The sequence below is a fragment of the Dasypus novemcinctus genome, chromosome Y, assembly GCF_030445035.2.
Source record: "Dasypus novemcinctus isolate mDasNov1 chromosome Y, mDasNov1.1.hap2, whole genome shotgun sequence".
Classification (NCBI taxonomy): Eukaryota; Metazoa; Chordata; class Mammalia; order Cingulata; family Dasypodidae; genus Dasypus; species Dasypus novemcinctus.
In genome coordinates, this window is record NC_092216.1 from 31,443,871 (window position 1) to 31,463,437 (window position 19,567).

The 19,567-nt window shown below is 42.7% G+C and overlaps 2 long non-coding RNA genes across 6 annotated transcripts in view; both read left to right on the forward strand.

Annotated features, from left to right (window-relative positions):
* The first annotated feature begins 2,424 nt into the window (after positions 1-2,424).
* Positions 2,425-19,567, forward strand: part of LOC131277847 (uncharacterized) — a 67,719-nt gene continuing 50,576 nt past the window's right edge. For both annotated transcript variants that reach the window (XR_011648083.1, XR_011648082.1), the window contains exon 1: positions 2,425-2,567. This is a non-coding gene — a long non-coding RNA (uncharacterized lncRNA). The remainder of the gene's footprint in view (positions 2,568-19,567) is intronic.
* On the forward strand, positions 3,695-18,181 carry LOC139438409 (uncharacterized). 4 transcript variants are annotated; one of them, XR_011648080.1, is made up of 3 exons: positions 3,695-3,852; positions 15,569-15,769; positions 16,545-18,181. It is a non-coding gene; the product is annotated as an uncharacterized lncRNA (long non-coding RNA). The 4 variants fall into 4 exon arrangements; XR_011648079.1 differs by lacking the exon at positions 3,695-3,852 and adding an exon at positions 4,005-4,060; XR_011648081.1 differs by lacking the exon at positions 3,695-3,852 and adding an exon at positions 14,668-14,755.

Genomic DNA, 19,567 nt, shown 5'->3' on the forward strand with positions numbered 1-19,567 from the left:
GTATTGAATGAACAATGGACTAAAATAGACTCATTATTATTCTACTAAGACTTATTATTCTCACAATTGAAGAGCTCTTTTCATTGATGTAAAGGCAGTAGCCACCAAAGGTTCTGGAGATGAGAGAGGGAAAAATAGGTGGAATTTGGGGGCATTTTTGGGAGATTGATATTGTCCTACATAGCATTGCAGTGATGAATACAGGCCATTGTATATTTTGTCATAACCTACAAAATTATGCAGGACAAAGTGTAAGCTATATTGTAAACTTTAGTACATGGTTAGCAGCAATTCTTCAGTATGAGTTCATCAACTTTAACAAATGTACCACACTAGTGAAGGATGCTGTTAATGTGGGAAAATATGGGAGGTGAACAGAGTGAGGCATATTGGAATTCCTTATATTTTTATGTAACATTCATGTAATCTAAAGCTTCTTTAAAAATTAAAAAAAAAATTATAAAAAAAATAGTCCCTGTGCATAAAAAATGTTTCAGATTTCTGTGGAATTAGGGACATCTCACTAACAGAATAATTGAATAATGTTGACGATGACCTGAACTGAGTCTGAAAACACCGCTAAGATATACTGAAAACCGCTGTGTTTTGTCACGTGACAATGAATATGGGGAAGTAGGTCAAAACTTTTTCTCCTTTCTTCTCTGTTCACATAGTCATTTTACCATGTAACACTCTTTATCCAAAATCTATGCTAATCAGCACTGCTTCTGAAACACAATTGGTTCCATCTGAGTTAGGGCTTCAGTATGGCTTATGGCTCCTTGGTTTTATGGCTGCACATGTGACAATCTGAGGCAGTGTAGTAAAACAGGGAATTGATAGTGGATCTGGAACCTGGAAGAAAGCCGTTACCATTAAACACGTGTCCTTCGGTGCCCCCAAAATGACTGCTGGAAGACCCTTGCTAGAAACTCCCATTCAGAATGAGATTTCCTCTGGAAGCCAGGAGAAGCCCCAGATATTCACCTCTTTGGCTGACTAATACAGCGGGTATGTGCATGCTTAAAGAAAGTACCAAGAAGGACCGTGGGCAATGGTGTGAACATACATCTGCACACTTATATTCATAGAGGCATTATCCAAACTTGCCAGAAGGTGGAAACAAACCCAGTATCTATCTACCTATGAATGGATAAAGAAACTGTGGTATATACACACGATGGAATATTATGCAGCTGCAAGGAGAAACGAAGTTATAAAATATTTGACAACATGGAGGAACCTGGAGGACATGTTGAGTGTAGCATGCCAGACACAAAAGGACAAATACTGTATGATTGCATTACTATGAACCAAATACATTGTGTAACATATTATATGATAAGAAAAAAATTTATATGTATTCAGTACATTTGAGAAATGTATGCTTTTATTCAAATGTACTTTCTTTTAATTATTTATTGTTTATATTTTCAATTATTAAATGTACAAAATAAAGGTAAAAAGATATTTCATGATTCCATTGATATAAAATGTAAATATAAATCAATTTATAAAGGTGACTTTTGATTAGTGGTTATGGATGGCTAGGGAAGGTATGCTAAGGGGTGTGGAGTAATGAAATAATTCTAAAAGTTTTTGTGATGATGAATGCACAACATTGGGATTATACTAAAAGCCACTTACTCTACACTTAAGATAGATGTTATGGTATGTGAGTATGTCTGAATAAAACGACTAAATAAATAAATAATTGTGCTAGAATGGCCAGAAATAGCAGCTCTGTAAGGCAGGGGAACAGAGAGAGTGAGGGGTGAAGAAGTCTGTTTCTTTTTAGCTTATTCTTATTATTGATATAATGATAATGCACTCCCAATGATGAAATGATGCCCGCACAACTCTGATATACCAAATACCGTTGCTTGTATTCTTTGGATGTATTGTATGATTTATTAACATGTACGAATAAAATAAACGTGGGAAATAAATTCTCCCCAGAACGCAGGCCAGGGGCCAGCACTCCTCAGGCTCCTCAGAGGAGCCAGCCCCCAGCTCCAGGAGAAAGGAGCAGGGACGACAGCCTCGCTCGGGGCCGGGCTCGGCTGCGCCGGGCCAGAGGCCCCTCACACCGCGCTTCCAGCAGCTCCAAGCAGCCGGCCTCGGTGACCTACGCCCGGGCCCAGGCCGCCTCTGGTGCACTGTGGGTGGGGACACCCCCACTTGCGGGGAACCCCTGCCCACCAGTCAGGAGCCGCCCTCACCGCGTAGGGGGAGCTCGCCCTCCTTAGCGCCAGCCCGACCGCGCGTCCACTGGCTGCTGGGCGCTGTCCGCCAGGCAGATGGCCACGCCCCCTCGGGGCGGAGTCGGGGAACCGGTCCAGACCTGATTGGCCCTTGGGCTCTCCGGCCCTCAAGTCCCGCCGGCCCCCGCGCGGCGGCCCCTTTAACAGCTGGCGGCGGTTGGGCGCGCGCCCCGCGGACCTGCTGCGCGCTCCCGCGGCACCCCTGCGAGCCCGAGGGCAGGAGGGACGCGGTGTCGGGGCGCACGGGGCGCTGCGGGGAGCGCTCGCCCGCCCTTGGGAACCCCGTGTCCCGCCTGTGCAGCAGTAAGTCTGGGCCCCACGTGGCGTCGGGCGGGCGCAGGCGGGCCCGTAGGCGCAGACGAGGGCGAGCGAGCCCCCTTGCAGCGTGAGGGGCGCCCGTCCCGCGCCCACGGAGGTCCTGCTGCCTCGCCTGCGGGGGGCGGGGTCCTTCGGGGCCGGGGGGGACCAGGCAGGGCGGGCCCTGTGGGGGCTGCTTCCGCGGGCGGCGCGGGCCGGGCGGGGGCCTTTCGGGGGTCCAGGCCCAGCGCGGTGGGCCTGGGGGGGGGGTCCCGAGTCAGAATAAGGGAGGGCGGCCCACACTCCCCACGGTCGCTCCTTCCCCATTTTCCCTACCCCCCCTACTTTCCCTACCCCCATGGTCCCTCCACCCCACCATTCCTCCCCAGGGGCCCTCTGCCCCCATGGTCCTTCCCCCCCACTGTTCCTCCCCTCAGGGGCCCTCTGCCCTCCACAGTCCCTTCCTGCCACCGTCCCTCCTCCGCATGGTCCCTCCTTCCCCGCATGGCCCCTCCTCCCCCAGTACCCCTACCTCCACGGTTCCTCCTCCCCCCAAACTGACCTGTCCCCAGTCTTGGTCCCTTCCCACCCCCCACAATCCCCCAACACGTTTCCTCCTCCTCTTTACAATTTACGCCCCCACTGTCCCTCCTCCCCCATCCTTTGCCCCAGGGTCCCTCCCCCCACAGACCCTCCTTCCCTCCTTGGTCCCTCCCCCATGGCCCCTCCCCCTCCTCCGTCTCTCTCCTCCCCCTCCTCAGTCCCTTTCTTCCCCATCCCTCTTCCCCCCATGGCCCCTCCTCTGCCCACAGCCCCCCTCCCTCCCCACATGCCCCCTGTTTGCCCATGGTCCAACCTGCAGCCCTGCCCCCTGCCCTCCCTGCCTACCCTCCCAGGTTCCTGGGGGCCTCCCCTTTCAGCGCTCCCTTCCCAGGCCCTCCACTTCACATTTGCCTCCAGGCCCAGGCTGCTTCTCTTTCTTCTCCTCCCCTGGATAGGGCCTGCTGGTGCCTCCCCACAGCGTGGCTTTTACAGGGGAACTGATCTGCTCCCTGGGGAGGGGCCCTGGGAAGGCCCGGGGGGAGCAGGGCTGACACCCGGTGTGTGCCCTCAGGGAGCACAAGGAATGGGGCCCTCTCCTGGGAGGGGCCTGGAGGCAGGTTTCTGCCCAGCCCAGGAGTTTTGCAGGAACCTCAACAGTTTACAACTAAAAATGTGTATCCAACCCAGAGGTCTGCGGGTGGCGCTCTTCCTCATCGTGGGCATTTGCATTCTTTGGATCCAAGCCCTGGTGAGCCACTTGAGACTTTCATTTTCTCTCTTCCTCCCGTTTTACTCCTTTCTGCTTTCCGGGAGTACACGCGGCAGGCGAGGTCTGTGGTCTAGGAGCCGGCTCCCATCGCACCCCTCCTGGCTGTGCTGCCCTGGACGCCCTGAGACAGCCTGAGCCAGGGCCTTCCTCAGAGCTCCCCATGGCCCCAGGGAGGCTTTTCCTTTTGGTAGTGGTTAAAGCTTTTCTTAAAACTTTGATTTGTTGGAGTAATGCTGGGTGGAAATGGTTTGTGTGTCTTGCTAAGATGCTAGCTTGTGAGGGCCGGAGGAGGTTGGCTGGCCAACAGGGGCCACCGGATTTGGGTGCCTGCTAGGGTGCACTGCACAGAGTGGGAAAGGGCACCTACTAGGGGCTGCTGAGGGAGCCCAGGGCTGTGCTGAGCATTTCAGGAGCTCCAGGGCACCTCTGCTTGGCAGAGGGAGTGACCCAGGTGCCTTGGGGACACCGTTCTAGCCCTGCTGTGTCTGCCAAGGGCCATCACCCAGCTGACCTTAAAGGAGCCGGCTGCAGAGGAAGCCTCTGCGCTTACTGTTCTCAGCCTCTTAGAAGAGTTGGTCCCATTCCAGGGAAGCAGTTCAGAGCTGGGGAGCAGCTGCTCTAGTTAAGACAGATGTGCTGGACCTCCTCACCCCCACCCCCTTCTTTTGATCCCTGCGCTTCCCCCTGAGCTTCTGGAGGTGGTTTTCACACGATTGCCACCCCGGAACGGGGAAAGCCAGGCAGAGCTGCTGGGGCCCCTGTCACTTCCACACAGATGACTGCCATTCTCCTAATACACCATCACTCAGCTGATCCTAAGTGTGACAGGAGGAATACAATGTTGCTCAGTGGAAAAATCTGGGGAGGTTTATACCAAAACCTTAACAATGAAATCTTTGGATGAGGATTAGAAGTGTTTTTCTTTTTAAAAAAAAATAATAATGTTATTGATACATGCTTATATGTTTTTAACAAATCAACTTTATTGGTATACATTAATAAAACAGCAATTCATTTAAAGTGTAAAACCAAAAAAAAGTGCACAACCAGTGGTGTTTGGTATAATTACATAGTTGTGTATTCATTACCTCAACCAGCATTAGAACATTTTCATTATTTGAATAATAATAAATAAAAATAAATTAATAAGGAAATTCATCACCCCTTGATCTTTGTTTCCCCTGCTGAACCACTGCTCTTCTTTTGTGCTGTTCTTACACAATTATCTACTTATTAAGTTTTACTGAGATATATTCATATACCATACAATCTATCTGAAGTGTATAATCAGTGACTTTTAATATTATCACAGTATTATGCATTCCTCACCATCAAAAATTTTAGAACATTTTCAGTACTCTAGAAAAAACGCACACCCCTTAGCAGTCCTCCCTAGCCCTATATAACTACTAATTGAACTTCAATTTTATAAATTGACTTGCATTTACCTTTTATATAAATGGGATCACACAATATGTAGTACTTTGTGTCAGGCTTCTTCACTTAGCATAAGTGATATTATGTTACCATCTTTTGTTCAATTTCAAAGAAAACAGGTATATATGCAACTTTATCCATATTCATATATTTTACACATGGTTTAATATGCTAAAAAAAGCTTGTTTTCTTTATCTCTTTTTTTGGTACTTATTTTTCTTGAGTAAAGGATCACATTTTAAAGTCTCTGATTTTCAACTCTTCAGTGTAACCTCACTTTTTAAAAAACATTTTGTACATTTAATAATTGAATATGTAAACAATAATTTAAAAAGAAAAAGAAAACACTGTTGGATAAAGATACCATTTCTCAAATAAATGTACTGGATACATATAAATTTTTTTGAATCAAACAATATGTTACACAATATATTTGGTTCATAGTCACACAATCATACAGTATTTGTCCTTTTGTGTCTGGCTTGCTTCACTCAACATAATGTCCTCTAGATTCTTGCTTGTCATATGCTTTATGATTTCACTTCTTACAGCTATGTAATATTCCATTATGTGAATACACCACAATTTATTTACCCATTCATCAGTTGATGGACGCTTGGGTTTTTTCCAACTTTTGGAATCGTGAATACTGCTGTAGTGAACTTTGGTGTGCAGATGTCTGTTGGTGTTAGTGCTCTTAGTTTTTCTGGATATATACCTAGTAGTGATATTGCAGGGTCATGTAGAAAGTTTATATTCAACTTCTTTAGGAACTGCCAAATGGTCCTCCATAGGGGCTGTACCATTCTGCACTCCCACCAACAGTGAATAACTAACTGTTCATTTCTCTCTACATCCCGTCCACATCCTGTCCAGCAGTTGTGGTTTTCTATCTGTGGCAGGGGGTGATCATTTGTATGGGGTGTCAGTGATGGGGAATAAATAGGAGGAAGCTCACGTGGGCATATGTAAAAGGCATATAAATGTGTTCAGATGTTCATGGGGCATTGCCATGGTGGGTGGAGACTCATAACTGAAGGAATACCCAATTCCCATCCTGGGGAGCACTGCCACATTCTCTAGTAGGACAGCAAGAATCCCCCAAATACAGGGGCAATGACTAGTGAAGGAGGATGGTCTACTTATGGGTCTTTGATATTGATGACTATAAGAACCTTTATTCTTTTTCTTTTTTTTAAAGATTTATTTATTTATTTTTCTCCCCTCCCCTCCCCCCCCACCCCACCCCAGTTGTCTCTTTTCTGTGTCTGTTTACTGCGTCTTGTTTCTCTGTCCACTTCTGTTGTTGTCAGTGGCACGGGAATCGTGTCTCTTTTTGTTGTGTCATCTTGTTGTGTCAGCTCTCTGTGAAGGTGGTGCCATTCTTAGGCAGACTGCACTTTCTTTCGTGCTGGGTGGCTCTCACTACGTGGGGGGACACCCTTGTGTGGCACAGCGCTCCTTGCTCACATCAGCACTGCTCATGGGCCAGCTCCACGTGGGTTAAGGAGGCCTGGGGTTTGAACCGTGAACCTCCCTTGTGGTAGATGGATGCCCTAACCACTGGGCCAAGTCTGTTTCCCAGAACCTTTACTCTTGAAATTGAAACCTAGCCTAGTATTATAGGGCGCTAAGAGTTGCCTTCTCAGAGGTTCCTTTTTCCTTAAATGTGGTCTCTCTCTAAGCCAAACTCAGTGTATAAATACATTATTTTCCCCCAGTGAAGGACATAAATCCTTCACTGTCTGGCACCAAGGGGGATGAGTCTGTCTGGCACCAAGGGATTATAACCAAGCACCAACTAGCAATGCAGCTGGAAAAAGCCCTTGACCAAAAGGGGGGAAAGGTCAAGACAAATGAGTTTATAAAGCTAAGAAACTTCAAAGTGAGTTTCTGCACATCTCAGCAGGATCTTACTGACTGCCAAAGTAGGTACTATCCCAAATATCAGGGCTCCTGAGCATTCTGGAGATATCCAGACACTATAGTCATCACTAGAGCATTTTCATTATCTCAGTGATAATAATAAAAAACAAACAAAAAATTCCACCACCCCTCAATCTTTCTGTGCTTTCTTTATTGTCCACAGCTCCCCTTTCTGACTTATTTTGCACAAATACTTTTTTCTTTCATCTATAAATTGATTTCTATTTACATTTTATATAAATGGAATCATACATTATATTACACAATGCATTTGGTTCATTGTAATGCAATTTTCCTGTATTTGTCCTTTTCTGTCTGGCTTGCTTCACTCAACGTACTGTCCTCCAGGTTCATCAATGTTGTCAATGTTATGACTTCATTTCTTCTTACAGATGCATAATGTTCCATTGTGTGAATATACCACAGTTCTATTATCCATTTTTCAGTTGATGGACACCTTGGTTGTTTCCAGCTTCTGGCAATTGTGTATAATGCCACTATGAACATAGATGTGCAGATGCCTCTTCATGTCACTGCTCTCACAGCTCTCAGTTCTTCTGGATATATACCCCATAGTGGTATTGCAATGTCATGTGGGAAATCTATATTCAACTTCTTTAGGAGCTGCTGAACTCCACAGTGGCTCTACATTCTGCATTACCAACCACAGTGAATAAGTGTTCCTATCCACATTCTTTCCAACATTTAGTTCTCTAACATTGAATACTTTTTCATATGTTTTTTGCCATTTGTATTTCTTCTTTGGGCAAATGTCTATTCATGTCTTTGGCCCATTTTTAATTGGGTCTTTTGTCTTTATATTGTTGAATTGTAATATCTCTTTATATATCATAGATATTAAACGCTTATCGGATATGTGATTTCTGATTATTTTCTCCCATTGAGTTGGCTGCCTTTTGACAAAGTCTTGTGAGAAGCAAAAGTATTTAATTTTGAGGAGTTCCAAATTATCTGTTTTTTCTTTTGTTGTGTGTACTTTGCATGTAAGGTCCAAGAAATCACATGAACCATGAAGTCTTTAAGATATTTCCCTACATTTTCTTCTAGTAGTTTTATGGTCCTGCCTTTTATATTTAGGTCTTTGATCCATTTTGAGTTGATTCTTGTATAGGGAATGAGATAGGGGTCCCCTTTCATTCTTTTGGTTATAGATATGCAGCTCTCCCTGTACAATTTGTTGAAGAAACTGTTTTTTCCTGTTAACATGGACTTGGTTGATATGTCAAAAACTAGTTGATCATAGAGGTAAGGGTTTATTTCTAGGCTTTCAATTCTATTCCACTGTTCAATGTGTCTCTCTTTATGCCAGTACCATGTTGTTTTGACCCCTGAAGCTTTGTAATATGTTTGAAGATCAGACAGTGAAATTCCTCCTATATTATGCTATAGTATAGCATACTATGCTTTTTTAGAATACTTTTGGCTATTCAGGGGTACTTTCCCTTCTAAGTGAATTTGGTAATTGCCTTTTCTATTAATGTGAATTAATTTTGATTGGTATTGTGTTGGATCTTTAAATCAGTTGGGTTAGGATTGACATCTTCACAATAGTCTTCCAGTTCATGAACATGGAATATCTTTCCATTTGTTTAAATCTTTCTAACATTTCTTTTAGTGTTGTTTTGTAGTTTTCTGCTTATAGGTTCTGTACTTCTTTGGTTAAATTGATTCCTAGGTGTTTTAGTCATTTTGTTGCTATTGTTAGTGGAATTCCCCCCCCTGATTTCCTCTTCAGATTATGCAGTACTAATGTACAAAAACATTATGGATTTCTGCATATTGATCTTGTATCCTGCCACTTTGCTGAATCATTTATTAGCTCAAGTAGCTTTGTTTTGTAGACATTTCTGAATTTTCTAAAAATAGGATCATGTTATCCACAAATAGAGTTTTCCTTCCTATTTATCCTATTTGGATGCCTTTGCTGTTTTCTTTTTCTTGCTCTAAATAGAGCTAGTACAATGTTAAATAAAAAGGTTGCTAGTGAGCATCCTTGTCTTGTTCCTGATCTTATAGGGAAAGCTTTCAACCCTTCCCCACTAACTAAGATAGCTGTGTGATTTTCATATATACTTTTTATCATATTGAGGAATTTTACTCCTATTCATATCTTTTGAAATGTTTTTATCAAGAAAGGATGCTGGATTTTGTCAGATGCTTTTTCTGATTTTTTTCTGATTTTTTTGATTGAGATGATGTGTTTTGTTTTGTTTTGTTTTTCAGTTTGGTAATGTTGTTCATTTTCTTATGTTGAATGAGCCTTGCCTACCAGGAATAAATCCCACTTGGTCATAATGTACAAGTCTATTGAGATGCTCCTGCATTTAATTTACAAATACTTTGTTGAGAATTCTTGCATCTATGTTTAATAGAGAAATTGGTCTATAATTTTCTTTCCTGGTGGTGTCTTTATATGGCTTTGATTTTACAGTGGTATTGGTTTCATAAAAAGTGTTGGGTAATTTTCCCTCTTCAATTTTTTGAAAGAATGAACAGGATGGGTGTTAATTCTTTTTTAAATGTTTGGTAGAATTCACCTGTAAAGCCATTTGGTTCTAGACTTTTTTTTTTTTTTTGATGGGAAGTTTTTGATGATGGATTCAATGTCTTTAAGTGTGAGTGGTTTGTTAAGTTCTTGCATTTCTTATAGTGTCAGTGTAAGTTGTTTGTGCATTTCTAGGAATTTGCCCATTTCATCTAGGTTGTCTAGTTTGTTGACATACAGTTTCTCATAATATCCTCTCAGGATCCTTTTTATTTCTGCGGGATCAGTCATAGTTCTTCCCTTTTTTTCAGATTATATTTATTTGCCCCTTTTTTTTCTCTGTTAATCTTAGTAGGGGTTTGTAAATTTTACCTATCTTCTCAAAGAATCAGCTTTTGATTTTGATTTTCTCTAAAGTTCTTTTTTCTTTTCAATTTCATTTATTACTATTTCAATCTTTGTTATTTCTTCTGCTTGCTTTGAAGATTGGTTTGTTGTTCTTTTTCTAGTTTCTCTTGTCGCTCAGTTAAATCTTTGCATTTAGCTCTTTTTTCTCTTTTAATATAAGTGTTTAGGGTTATAAATTTCCCTCTCAAGACTGCCTTTGCTGTATCTCATAAGTTTTTTTTGTGTGTGACATGGATCACAATGCTTATTGCAGACTTATTGGCAGTGATCAGAAACAGAAACAAGGCAAATGTCCAACAGAAGACTTGATACACAAAGTATGCTATAATTGTACAGCAGAATGTATGAAAGCAAAATAAACAAAATACAGCTCTAGCAACAACTCAGATTTAAAGTTCCAAAATAGGCAAAACTACATTACACAGTGCTGTATATTTTAATTATTTTAAGTCAACCTAGTTATTATTGATATTGGAGAGGGATTATTAGACACAAGAGTCATTGGATGTGAGGGTACTCTTTGGAAAATCGCTATTTCTTTTTTATTTTTCTTTTGGTGAAGCATATGGCTGACTTTAGTTTATTTTTTTAATATTAACTTAATTTTGTCTCTTTTTTTTAATGTTACATTCAAAAAATATGAGGTCCCCATATACCCTCATCCCCCTCACCCCACTCCTTGCCCCATAACAACAACCTCCTCCATCATCATGAGACATTCATTGCACTTGGTGAATACATCTCTGAACAACACTGCACCTCATGGTCAGTGGTCCACCCCATAGCCCACACTCTCCCACAGTCCACCCAGGGGGCCACAGGAGGACATACAATGTCCAGTAACTGCCCCACTGCACCTCATGGTCAGTGGTCCACACCATAGCCCATGCTATCCCACAGTCCATCCAGTGGGCCACAGGAGGACATACAATGTCCAGTAACTGTCCCAGCAGCACCACCCAGGACAACTCCAAGTCCCCAAAATGCCCCATATCACATCTCTTCCTCACACTCCCTACTCCCAGCAGGCACCATGGCCACTTTCTCCACACCAATGCCACATTTTCTTTGATTATTAGTCACAATAGTTCATGAGTAGAATATCGGTAAATCCACTCTAATCCATACTCTATTCCTCCATCCTGTGGGCCCTGGAATGGTTATGTCCTCTCCCCCTCTATATTGAGAAAGGGCTTAAATTCCACATGAATGATGGATGCAATTCTCCTGCATGTAGTTGTAGGCACTCTTGGCTTCCTGGTGTGGTTGTTGACCTTCTTCACCTCCTTGTTAGCTGAGTGGGGTAAGTCCAATAAACCAGATTGTAGAAATTGCAAGTCTTTTGTGGCTCAGGGCCTGGCTGTCACATAAGCAGTCCAGAGATTCAGGTACCCTGAGTACAACTGAACCCCAATGCCAACCACAGGTCCAGTAAAAGTAATAGGAGAGCCTTTTGAACCAAGACCACACCTCAGTCCAGCTCCATCACACAGAAACACAAATTCCAAAGTAGGGCCAACTGACATGGCACTGAGCTCCATCTGCCATGACCATAGAACCTGTGGGTCTCTGTTGCCCTCTGAAGAACCAATACCTGGGGTTGTAGCCACTTTATCTGTCTCTGGGACTCTGCTGAGGTGTGCATAAGAGTGACTCCTCTGATAACCTCCTGGCTCTTTTTTGGAGACTCATAGCCATATAAACTCATTTATCCTTTCCATTTCCCCCTTGATTCAGGTCAAAAAGCATTTTTAACTCCTGGTATTATATGTAGACTGAGATATTCTGCTGGTCCAAGTTGACCCGTGTATTCAGGGTCATTTTCTAGTTACATCATCAGCTGGTAGTTGGTAGTAATCCCTCGGTACCAGGGAGGCTCATCCCCAGGAGTCATGTCCCACACTGAGGGGAAGGCAATGTATTTACATGCTGAGTTTGGCTTCGAGACTGGCCATCTTTGAACAACACAGAGGCTCTCAGGAGGTAGCCCTTAGGCACCCTGCAGCTCTAGACCTTGTTCTTATTTCAGGTGCACATGCTCATAAGCATATTCATTAGTATCAAGGGCTAATTGTTGGACCTTCCTTCTTTTTTGGTCTTTGCCGTTCACTTGGGGGATTGTTGCTGTTCCTTTAGGGACTGTGATAGAGTTCCCCTGGCTAGGAACTCAGCACTCCCTCAGTTGTTTTTAATTGTATCCACTATGAAAATATCCAGACATTTTTGTGTACCCTGGCTATATGCCCTCTAGAACTCCCTGCCAGCTATGTGTCCCTTGTCAATAACATCGCACACCAGTATTCCTCCACTGCCAATGTTGAACCTCTCTGTGATCCAAAAATTCCTGAAAAATGAAGCCCAATATATTGCCAGGTTCCCTTATAAGTAAAATGGAATATAGCGATGAGTTTAAAGGTTAGATATAGAATACATATTAATTTAGAAAAATTAAGGTAAAAATAAATTGGGGTATCAAAAAATTTAAAAATGCAAAAGCTTTGTTTTTGATGTTTTGCCTTCCATCACTGCAATAAGTGTTGCCCTGTATGCAACTTGGCAAGGCAAATACTTCTGTCTTTTCCTCAGTGTCTATGTCCTATCTTTTCTTTTCTGTTTTCTAATTATTAAGCTTATCATCACAAGAGTTTTAGATCACAGTAATTCATATATACCATATACAGTATTCCCACATATCCAACATAAAACCTTTTCCCTTCCACAGCAATAATCTTTTTACATATTCATACTATATATACTTAACCTGATGTACAGATATTGAGATAATAGCTTTCAAAGAAGGTAACATTTGTGCTGACATTGTGGTTTATATTTTATTCTATACAATTCTCTAAATTTTAAGTTATCTTATGTTTTACATTATTGTTTACATTTTAGCCTATCAGCCCCTATACATTTTTGGTGTAATTTTACATGTCTTATATCCATCCTTGGGTACTGTTGTGAAACACTTCTATTGCCCTCACCATTACATTGGTTCCATCTATTCAATACATCTTTCCCCATCCCCTTAAGGCCCACGGTGACAGACAATCTTCATTGCTTGAAGGGCCATGTTCAGAGATACTTGCAACACTGCTGAGGGCTTGACATGCTCAACTGTCCTAAGCCCTGGGAGCCACCATTTCTCTTGAGAGATACAGTTCCTTCTATTTGATGGCATCAGTCCTCTCCAGGATGTGAGTATACCTTCACTCTCATTATATGGGACTCTATCCAATGATATAACCCACTATAGCAAAATGAGCATTCACATATTCCCTAGGAGCCTGTCCTGCATCAGATTATCCCCTTTAAGCAACTTAAACAGATAACTTTCCTTATTATATTTTTGAAAAGTTTTTCTTAGCATTATACTCTCAACCAAATACCTGACAATCTCCTATGTTCGTATGTTGCTAGACCCTCCCCCCAATTCCTTGGGCAATATTACCCATCCTCCAATCCCTAGCCCCCCTTAAACCTGCAAAGCCCCACCCAAAGGTAACCCTATGCCCCCATTTTATCCCTTCCTAGTACAAATACTTACCTCCAGCTTATCATAGAGTTCACCCATATAGGTGTCAGCTTACATCCTTCCTCTACCCCCCGATTTCCTGTAAGCCTATCATCCAGTCTCTACTTCTCTGAGGCAGCTTGCTTTACTTATTTCATATCATTGAGGTCATGTAGTATTTGTCCTTTGATGCCTGGTTTGCTTCACTCAACATAAGGTTCTCAAGATTCATCCATGTTATCACGTGTGTTTGTAGTGTATTTGTTCATAAAGCCGAGTAGTATTCCATTGTATATACCACATTTTATTTATCCATTCATCTCTTGATGTACATTTGGGTTGATTCCAACTGTGGCAATGGTGAACAATGCTACTATGAACATTGGTGTGCATATATCAGTTTGTGTCCTTGTTTTCAGTTCTACTGGATATATACCCAGCAGTGGAATTGCTGGGTTATATGGCAAATCTATGGTTAATTTTTTGAGAAAACACCAAACTGTCCTCCAGAATGGTTGGATCCTTCTGCATTCCCACCAGCAATGGATGAGTGTTCCCATTCCTCCACATCCTCTCCAGCATTTGTAGTCTTCTGTTTTATTCATAGCTGCCAATCTTATGGGAGTAAGATGGCATCTCATTGTAGTTTTGATTTGCATTTCCTGATAGCTAGACATTTGGAGCATTTTTTCATGTGCTTTTTAGCCATTTATATTTCTTCTTTGGAAAAGTATCTGTTTAAATCTTTTTCACATTTTTAAAATGTGTTGTTTATCTTTATCTTTTCAAGATATAGGAGTTCTTTATATATACAAGTTAGGGATGTACTAATTGAGATAAACACCTGAAAATAAGTCATAAACCAGAAATATATCATCTCCCCTCATGACCTACAGTCAAGAAATTCTGTAGACATTAACCTGGGGTATCCATCCCCTAGCCCTCCATATCTAAATGGTGCAAAACAGCCAAATGTGTCTCCAAGAGGAAGCCACTCACATGAGAAAGCAGGAAAGAGCTTCGGCATCAGGACTTAGGTGAATGTGCCTCCGGGTCAGGGACTTGAAGCACTGCCAACATCGGAAGTTCTGGTAAACACTCTTGGGCTTACAGGAGTCATCCTTGGACTGGGTGGAGGGAGGACCTCTCTCCATGGAGGCCCCCTGTGGCCTGAAGAAAGCATTCCCTGGAGGAATCCTGGGGGCCAACTGGGCAGCTGGTAGTGGAGCCTGAGGAGGAAGGCCTGGGGTCCAACCTCCCTCAGCAGACTGGGTGCACCCCACAGCTGAGGCTGGGATCAAGGGCTCCAGAGCAGAGGCCCTCAAGATCCCAGGAGGGGCATGCTGAGCAGCCCCACAGAGGATCCTTGGGTCACTTGAAATGTGGGGCATCTGAAGAAGGACAAAAGACTGAGTAGGAGGGGGCTCTGCTGGTCCCCCTAGTTTTATGATTTGAAGAATGATCTTCTCACCTCCAGTCCCACTGGGGACAAGGCCCCCCTTTCCTGTCACCAACTGTGGCCTGGGGAATGCAGGCAGCAGCAGAGAGCTGCCAGTAAGAAAAGATTAGGGTAGGTGCTGCCCCCAGGGAGGTGGGGGCGGTGGGCCAGGAATGGGTGAAGGGATTAGCAGGGCAGTGCCAGGATACAGGGAGACTCCAGAGTTCATGGTCTTGTCTGGTCCCAGCACTGGAGATGCTGTAGAGACAAGGAAATGGGTGGATTTAGAGGCCACAAAGGCAACACTCTTGAGGCTCTCAGGAACTGTCCTTTACTCATTAGGAAATTGAGAGCTGGAAAAAGTGATTATTAAAAATTTCTTCACCTACACAGCTCTGGATCTACCCAGGCATAACTAAGATGGTTTTCTCTTAATCCAATCTTAATAGTTACTCTTTGTTCTTAGCTCCCAAAAGGACATCAACCAGACCTTCCCAGTTCTGCTTACAGGAATAAGAATAATAAAATATCAACTGAAGGCAAAACCAGAGAATAGCATCAGAAGCACCAATATCAGAATCTAAACTGTCACTGATAAATCACTGAAACTGGAACAACAGTTATGAGTTTAACATGCTTGAGACAACACAGGACTGGGAAATTGCAGGTACCCTCCTCACAAGACCCCTGGAAGGTCTAAAGTCATCACTTGTTTCTTGTTTTGGACTTGCTTTTCTTTTCATCTCTCCCCTGGGTTTTCCCTGTACAAATTCAAGTTCCCATTCTCATTTTGAACTGATTTGGGAAGATTCTCCCAGTTCCTTGCTTGTGCATTTGCAATAAATCGCCTCTTCACTGAGAGATGTGTTTCTCCTTTGTGGTGCTGGAACAGGCATGCCATTCAGTTGGAATTGCCATACATACATCAAGAGAATCAGAGCTATGAATTTCAAAAAGTGAGCAGGCACCTAGGTGGAGGAAATTCAGAATAGCACCTGTCCCTCTAGTGATTTTAGTTCTAGAACTCCAGATCAGGATTTTCCCATAAGAGAACTTGATCCCACTCAGTGAGGGTCCCAGACCTCTGAGTGCTAAGGAGAAAAAAGCACGTGCTATCAGGACAGCCCCTCTCTGAGAAAATCACTACCAGAAATTCAGCCAGACTCAATATTTGGTGAAGGCTTTCAGTCAGCCTCTTGACCAAAGAGCTGGTGTCAAGGAATTCTTTGGAAAAAATACCCCTCAGCATGCTCACGAGCAGACAAGGAATGTTCTTTTGGGTAAGTTCTAGGGAGCACAAGGGCGTCATGAAGGTGGTAAATTCTTAAGATTATGTTCTGCATCATCTCTTCAGACTGTTACCAATACTACTATTAATGCTAGTACTATTAGTGATAGAGTAACATATACCTAATTGTATATCTTCTCCTTCCCCTCTTCAGAAAGAAGCTACCCTTCATTGAGTGTTTTACTGAAAACAAATAGCAGCCACTATCTATTCCATGACCGTAAAGTATTCATGGACTATGAGCAACATCTTCACCTCAACTTTAAAATGAAGAGCTGAGGGTTCACCATGAGGAATTAGAAAAGATGAATTGGTTGAACATCTGAGTTTACACAGTTTAAGAAAAAGTCATAAAATCCAGGTAAACCCAATCTCTAAAACTAGCTGAAGTTACCACAAGTGCCCTGGAAACATTGAATCAAAGAAAACATTTGCCAGGAGTGAAAGTGAAAGGCCTCTGGGCTCGAAAGAGCTTAGAGATTCTGGGCTGGGACCGTTAGAGTAACTTCCAGGCTGCCTCACAAACAGGATATTTCAGTGCTGATGTGACCATGATGAACTCTACCGAAAAGTGTTTTTACGTGAGACCATTGATTCTAACTGCCCCCATAGAATCTCATTTACTCCAGGTCATATTCTTCCAGTAAAACCATAAGTTCCCAGGTGCCTGAAATAATGACAAAGGGTGGAGACTACACTACCACACAACATAAACCCTCTACCATTTAATACACTTGCTATGTGGCTTTTTTCTAGAGAGAAACTCTTCCTGCATCCAAACTTTCTCATACCTATTGTAGCCCTCTTACATATCTAAGGAGACCCCTTCCTCAACTCTAAGTCTTAGCTTTCCAACCTACCCCACCAATTTCCAGGGAAGAGGTTCTTGGTGGAGTCCAGTGATTTCTCCTTCCTCGAGATTCATCTCAAATCTTGTTCCAAGAAGTTGGGTCAACTGTGAATTTCTATGGATTTGAAGGATATCAGGGACCCTGATAACACAACACCTTATCCTAAGTGCTTACCTTTTGAAGTCACCTCAGTACACTTGGACACTGACCACCACTCCCTGACAACCTCTAGCAAAGATTCAATTCTACGCCCTGAGAGTGAACTGCTGCCAACAGATCCTCAGGAATCCACGGAAAGGGTGGAGAAGTTTGAATCTCAACAGGACTAGAATGGAGCACTCAGACATTCTACAGGGGGGAGGGGCAGAGGGCAGGTTGGCTTGAAGTGGGGGAGGGTAGAACTTCATCCAGGACTCTGACAGGGGAAGTTGCAGATGGTCCCTTCAAAGTATAATGGGACAGCACAAGTATTAGGGACTTTGTTAGAGCAATTTATTGATTCTTCCTAATTCATAGCACAAAGACTTCTTCCTAGGTTCTATACTTAAATTATTTATAAATAAACATTGGTTTGTGCTGGAAAGCCCCTCCACATCAAAGAACTCCAGGCTTATAGGCTTACAGGAAAAATCGATGCTTTTTTCTCATTAATTGGTTGTTAAGTATTTAAAATTTACATTTCAATGATTTTGATTGCTTTTAACAGGTAAACTTTGCATGGTGTGAAAGTCAAATTTTGCACAATGAAAAATGTAGTGAGATGTCTTCCACCCACCCACTTCCCCTGGCATCCCAGTCCACATCAGCAGAGGACACTAATGTTTTTGCTCCTTTTGCATCTTTCCAGGAAAGATATCATGCAACTAAAAGCAAACATGATATAAATTCATTATAAACATTTTATGTTTATTTCTGATTATAAACAGTTTATACAAGAGTATATATTTGTTATCTACTGTCAGTTTTACTGCAATTACTGTCTTTCGGCTGGTAGCTTGTTTTCAACTCTTCTTTCCTTAGCATACGCTACAAGGAGAAGTTCTTCAATTAATAAAACCTTTAAAATATCCCTAAGAATAATATTCCCAGTTTTAGCAAATAAAAAAATAATCCCCAAAATATTGAAGTTCAGTAAACAATTATATTCTAGCATAAGTATGTCTCAAATTGTATATGACATATATGCTCATACACATTGTTTTCATGAGATTTAAGTTTACTTTAGGTGTCCTCTATTTCATCTGGCAATGCTACATAAGAAGTGTAACCCATTATGTTTTTAATGGTTACCCTATAAAGAAAAAGAAAGCACTGAACCTACAGTAAAGACAACTGAATTTGTATCTATGCTCCACCCAAACACGTGATTTTTACATTTCTACTGAATCAGAAAACAGTCACAGGAAGTATTACAAAGTCTGGATTTTTGTTCTACTTCATTGCTAAGAAGCCTGCTAAGAATTTTGCCTCAAGTTTAAGGACACAAGAAAGTCATGAACTAGTTTCTGGACTCAGATCATCAAATGTCCTGATGAAAGGTATAAAAAAAATAACATTCAAACAAAATCTTACTGAGTCCACATTTACTGTACATGATAAGTAAACTCACTAAAAAAATATTCTAATATGAGGAAAGTCCTAGGATTCAACCAGCAATGGAGTTCAGAGAAAGCATACCTTGAAGGAGTTTCCAGATCCCAAATACTTTGCCAGGATGGTTCTATAAGGAACCCTGCCTCTGAATAGGAAATAAGGCATATTCTTTGAAAGGCCATGAGCTAGAAGAAAACAAATGCAGACAAGGCATGCATAAAAAATCCTTCCAATCTGAGGACACGACCCTAGGTTAGACCTCTTCTAAAACACTTCACAGAGGACCCTATCTCAGTGCACGGGACTGTCCTCCACATCTGTGAGTCTAAAAATCATGAGTGGTCCTTTCCCACATGCCTTCTCCTAGAACTAGGGATGGCTGCTCAGATTCCTGGAGAGGAGGCATGGCCTGAACACACCTCACAGAGCCTTATAAGGCTCCACCTCCTGCCTCTCCTCCATGCCCCTCCCAGGACCTGGTCCCTGCAGGACCTGGAAGCTTGGGGCTTGCACAATTGGCTGTGGGGTTGGGGCTCTGTCACGTGTTCTCTGGTCCTCCAACCACTTCTGATGTCAGTTGGGAACCGGTTCCAGAAGGGAAATGCATGTGCACAGGGAGGAGGGCAAGTCCATAACTGTGAACCCCAGGGTCTTGGGGGGAGGGGTTGTCCCATCACCCTAGTCCCATCACTTCCACCTGCTTTTCTATGTCAGTTGTAAAAAAAATTAAGGT